The 5,325-nt window shown below is 46.8% G+C and overlaps 1 long non-coding RNA gene across 1 annotated transcript; it reads left to right on the forward strand.

Annotated features, from left to right (window-relative positions):
• The first annotated feature begins 2,732 nt into the window (after window positions 1–2,732).
• On the forward strand, window positions 2,733–4,996 carry LOC140586419 (uncharacterized). Its single transcript, XR_011988224.1, has 3 exons — window positions 2,733–2,857; window positions 2,949–3,081; window positions 3,664–4,996. It is a non-coding gene; the product is annotated as an uncharacterized lncRNA (long non-coding RNA).
• The last annotated feature ends 329 nt before the right edge of the window (window positions 4,997–5,325 follow it).

Consider the following 5,325-nt stretch of genomic DNA (forward strand, 5'->3'; position numbering starts at 1 on the left):
ATTCTAAATATGGTTGTTTATATTTAAATGGTAAGAGAAAATATTTGTGTTAAACTTAAAAACAATAAGACAATAACAATAAGACAATATATAAGTTCTCCTAGTGGTGTCCCGTCTTGCCCCCAGAGTGCCCTGTGCTGGTGTTGCCCCTGCCTACCCTGGTCTGTCTCGTCCCCTAGTGGTGTTCGGTCTCTGCGCCCTTGTCCCGCAGCAGTGCCCATCTGGTGTCTTGTCCTGCCCTCTTCCACTGTGTCTCCCATCTTAGTGTACGTATAGCCTGCTGTCTTCCCCGCTGTCCCATCTGCTCCCTCACATGCCCTGTAAAAAGTGTCCTTCAGTCCTGCGATCCTCAGTCCAGTCATTGATGTTGCTGCCTGCATGTGCTCCCCAGTGTGTCCTGTGTCTAGTGTTCTTGCCTGATCCTCCCTACCCTGTTTGGACCCCTTGTGGTCTGTTTCCTTCGCCCTTCCTGTAGTGTAGTTTTCTTTAATAAAGCCCCTTTTGGTTTTCCTCCATCCCTGTCTTCGCCTCTGTCCTTGCCCTCGACGTGACACCATTACAGTGTGACCAGGTAAATGCTGCTAGCTGGACACCACACTACTGTAAATGCTACTGAAGGCTTACCTCAGTTTATCATTATTCCCTTCGTCTTGAAAGAGAACAGCAGCAAAAAGTGGGAAAATGATTTAAAAAATAAAGAACACTGTTCTGTTAGTAAGCTTCTTAAGGTAAAGTCATTTTAAATAATTAGAATAACTGATACTTTATTAATACCTGTGGAGAAATTGTCTTTACGCCTCCCTCAACTTGCTCTTTATAGAGTAATGTCTCCTAAGTAGACATTAGTTTTAAATGGCTTCAGTACAAAGGAGACCATCCCTCTGGATTGTACCAAAGTCTACTCTGCATTACGCCACTTTTTAAAACCCTCCGTTTAACCCATATATCGTAGAAAAACTGACATTAATACCAGTGGCTATAGGTATATTTGGTGCTTTCAGATGTCTGTGAATTCTTTTAATGTTTTCCCGGTGTGTGTAGAAATCGCTGAAGTGCTTCATGTCATACCTTTCAATGTGAATGAACCGAGTCATTATGCCTTGGTGAGAGCTGGCTAGGTATATGTTATACTCCACTAGGCCCACTTTTCTTCATAACTGTCATTCAGCAATATTCATCTCTTTCCTTATATTTAATGCCTCTGCTGTGCTGGGAGTCAGCTTCCATTGGGATCCATGCTCTGGATCAATATTCCGTTAACCTGAACTGTTCAACAGACTGCAGACCACATTCTGCAATTTCATCTGCTGTCTGACCACTAACAGGAAGTATAAAAGACAAGCACACCCTCAGAATGGATTCATATGTGGCCTTCCCAGTATGCACCTCTGTCAGCAGGTCAATGACAGATCTAAACCAATTTTGCCTGAGCTACGGAGCCCCTGCATCTCTGGACAGACCTAATCCATCTCTGGTCCAGTTGACACCCATAGGCACTGCTCAGGCTGAAGTTGACAGCCGCAGGCAGAATCCGTTGTGCGTGTTTCTCCTGACCGTTTGACCCCAGATGCCCCCCAGGGAGTACTATGTGGTCCTACCTTTTCACCACCAGAGTTGCCCTCAGTTGAGAACTGATCTCCATGATGTCTCACTAAACTTGAGGCCTGATTGGTGGAATCCCAGCTGGTAGGACGAACGCTGAGGAGGGACGTACATAAGTTATTGTGTTGCTATAGAAGAGGAAAGATCTTAGTTTTGCTATCTGTTGTTGCATGGCTTGGATACAAACAATACTGATTAGCAGGGATTAAAATAGGAATAGGAGACATTTAAGATCTACCCTGAAGGTTTTTCAAACCAGTCATTTAGATCAGGAAATTCATATACATAATAGCCAGCTGAAACTTTATAAAACTTCTGTCAGAACAAATAAATACATTTTTAATCTGAAAAATAATAAATAAAAATGGGAGGATGGTGCTAAAGGGGTCTAGTTTCAATCTTCCAGCCTGTCAGCTTAACATTTATAGAAAGTGCCAGACAGTAAATCACCTTTGCCAAGTGAATGAAAGAAGCTTGACCTCGTTGGATGATGGACTAAGAGCAGTGCTAAACACCGCTCACGCCCTGACTCCCCCCACCTGTCCCAAAGCAGGATGCATGGGGAAGTGCGGGGAAGCATTGGTGAATGCTGGTGAAGGTGCCGCTATTGCAACTTCAGACAAAGGCACCAGGACTTCGAGCCTCAGTGCCGAGTCTCTGAGAGCTCATCAAAACACTGACGGGCCAAGCAGCCCAGCAAATGGAATGTTGTCTTTCCCAGGAATGGATGCCAGAGGGCTCCAAAAATCTGCTGTGAGCCATAGACTGTGAGTGTCTGTGCCTTTGTTTGTGTACAGAGTGAAGGTGCCACTCACAGCCGGTTTTCCCACCATGCTGCTGGGATGGAGAGCTGCTCATGCGGAGACTGCTGGTCCAGCAGAAACCTGTGGCACGCCAGCAACACTGAATATGGTGTTGGGTCCAGCACTGGCGATGCATTGTTTGACCCTGTCGACCCTGTGTTTCACTCTCCCAGAACACCCTAAGGCGTGATGGTAATGGAGCCCCTGTGCCAGAAATTGAGGGCTGATTCTATGCATGAGTCGTCTGCATGCAGTCCCAGCATGCTCTGGGCTGGAGACACGTGTGGAGCCGCTGAGCTGCAGTGTGCTTGGGTAACACTGCCTTCAGTGACTCACAGAGCCGTGCTGTGTTGCTTTGGAAGGCTTCTCTTCTTCCACACAGGAACTCACAATAGCAGAGCCCGAAATGACAGCCCTCCACAGGAACACACAGTGCTGTGTGCATATCCCTGGTGGGTGTGCACATCAATCTCACTGATTATACCCAGTGACTGACTGCTCCTGTTCTGTCCAAAACACGCCTCTTGGGTCTCATGTTCTCAGCATTCCCTGGAAGAGCGGTCCCCTGGCTGAGTGCTGTAGAGGGAGTCTGTGATCTGGCTAGGATCTACGTCCATGTGGACAGATGTATCGTAGACAACCAGAGTTCCTCCCTGGCTGTTCTCTCATTATCCAGGTAAATATTTCATTATCCAGGTAAAATTATCGAACCCTTTCAAAACTGTTTTGCTCCTTAAGCAAATTAATTGAGTTGATTTTGTTGAAAAAGGAGGAAATTAATTCATTTAGGCAGACTCTCAAACATGCCTGTCGGTATGTCGAGCCCACACTCACTGAACACCAGGGGGCAGTGCCCACACCCACAATGGCACCTGGGATTTTTTTGCCACATGTACTGATGATAGTGTCACATGAAGAGCATGGTTGATCGATCTCTGATGAGATGATGAGTGTTCACTGGTCCAGTACGTTTCCTCGCATACCGACTTCCCCAGAATATATGGTTCTGATGTGTTTTGGGTCACCGATGCCCTCAGTTTGGTGCTGATAGATGAAGGTTTGGGTCCGTTAGGTAGCTAGTGCCACGGCGCACACCTGTGGCTGAGCGTGCCGGCTCTTGTAGGCCTGGCAGTGGGCCCATCCAGATCGGGCTCCCGGCTGTTCCAGCTTGTGAGGAGGACAAGCAAACCCTGGGCCCACTGGCCCTCAGGAGCCTGTCAGAGCGCATGTTAAATTAGCCATTTGTTTTTGCTCACAGGGAGGTCTGCACACAACACTGATGTGGAACGAGGCCTGGCCTGCCTGTGGTTCAGCAAGGACCCACTCCATGCATACTAGCTGTAACAGGTCTTTTACCGTCACACACGCTGCCGGCGGGCAGGACAGCAGGACACAGAGAACGGCTGTCAGAGGCCCCACATCACTCAGATCTCCCTCATACAGAAGGCCGAGTGCGAGTGGCCCCCGCCACCCTCGCCGGGCCCAGCCCAGCCTGGCTGAGCTGCAGTAAGAGCGGAGTGCTTGGAGGCCATAGATCCCAACTGGAGCACAGAGATCCTGTTTGAAGAGTGGATCCCCTCAATATCTCTGTGTCACTGTTAATTTAAGTGCATCTCTCAACCTGTGTCTGTCACTCTAAGTGTATCTCCCAGCCAGAATCCATCAATCAAGTGCATCTCTCAACCTGTGTCTGTCACTCTAAGTGTATCTCCCAGCCAGAATCCTTCAATCAAGTGCATCTCTCAACCTGTTTTCTGTCAGTCTAAGTGTATCTCCCAGCCAGAGTCCATCAATCAAGTGCATCTCTCAACCTGTGTCTGTCAGTCTAAGTGTATCTCCCAGCCAGAATCCATCAATCAAGTGCATCTCTCAACCTGTGTCTGTCAGTCTAAGTGTATCTCCCAGCCAGAATCCATCAATCAAGTGCATCTCTCAACCTGTGTCTGTCAGTCTAAGTGTATCTCCCAGCCAGAATCCATCAATCAAGTGCATCTCTCAACCTGTGTCTGTCGGTCTAAGTGTATCTCCCAGCCAGAATCCATCAATCAAGTGCATCTCTCAACCTGTGTCTGTCGGTCTAAGTGTATCTCCCAGCCTGTATCTATCAGTCTATCTCTAGAGAGTTTAACAGCAGCAACAGCTTGTTAGCTACTTTTCTTTATATGTTTGACATTCTGATTATTTGGTTTTAAATTTCTTACAAATTACTTCCCAGGTACAAACTGATATTAAAATAATATAAAAATTCCAACAAACTGCCAGGCATCTGGCTTGAGACTGTAAGGATTGCAGTCCCTTAATGACAGGTGGGAACAGTTTCTGAAGCACGGTCCCCTTTAAAACCACTCTGGAGAATAAGGTCCCTTCACAGAGCCCTGCTGCACGACACTGAGCTGAGGACAAGCAGGCTAACATTTGAATTAGCATCCCTGCACGCATCTGCCTTCTGGAGTGAAACCCAAATCACCCCACTGTGCAGGTTCCAGGCTGTATTTGGTTCTTGTGTTCAGAAGCCTCTAATGTTACTGTGCTGTCGCTGTCACCGACAGTGATTCATTCTCTTGAATATCCATGTTTATTTAATGTGTGATCTGAAGCCTGTGATGTCATTGTGATGTTAGTGTCTCAGACAGTGATTCATTCTCTTAGTTGAATATCCTACTTTTTATAAAGTTTGTCTGTTCAGAATTCTGTGTCATTGAGTTGTTACTGTGCTGTCACAGTCCAAGACACCGCCTTGGTTCATAATCCTCCTGTTGAATGGAGGGTCCCCACAAAGATGTGAATACAAACATGTCACATATGCTGTCTTGGTTCACTCTACTACTGTTTATTTAGTTTATGTGTTCAGAAGCCTGTATCACTGGGCTGTCCTCTGTTAATTTCCTGTCACTGATCCGGACAGCATAACTTTAATGAA

This window comes from Paramormyrops kingsleyae, unplaced genomic scaffold (assembly GCF_048594095.1).
Source record: "Paramormyrops kingsleyae isolate MSU_618 unplaced genomic scaffold, PKINGS_0.4 ups56, whole genome shotgun sequence".
Taxonomy (NCBI): domain Eukaryota; kingdom Metazoa; phylum Chordata; class Actinopteri; order Osteoglossiformes; family Mormyridae; genus Paramormyrops; species Paramormyrops kingsleyae.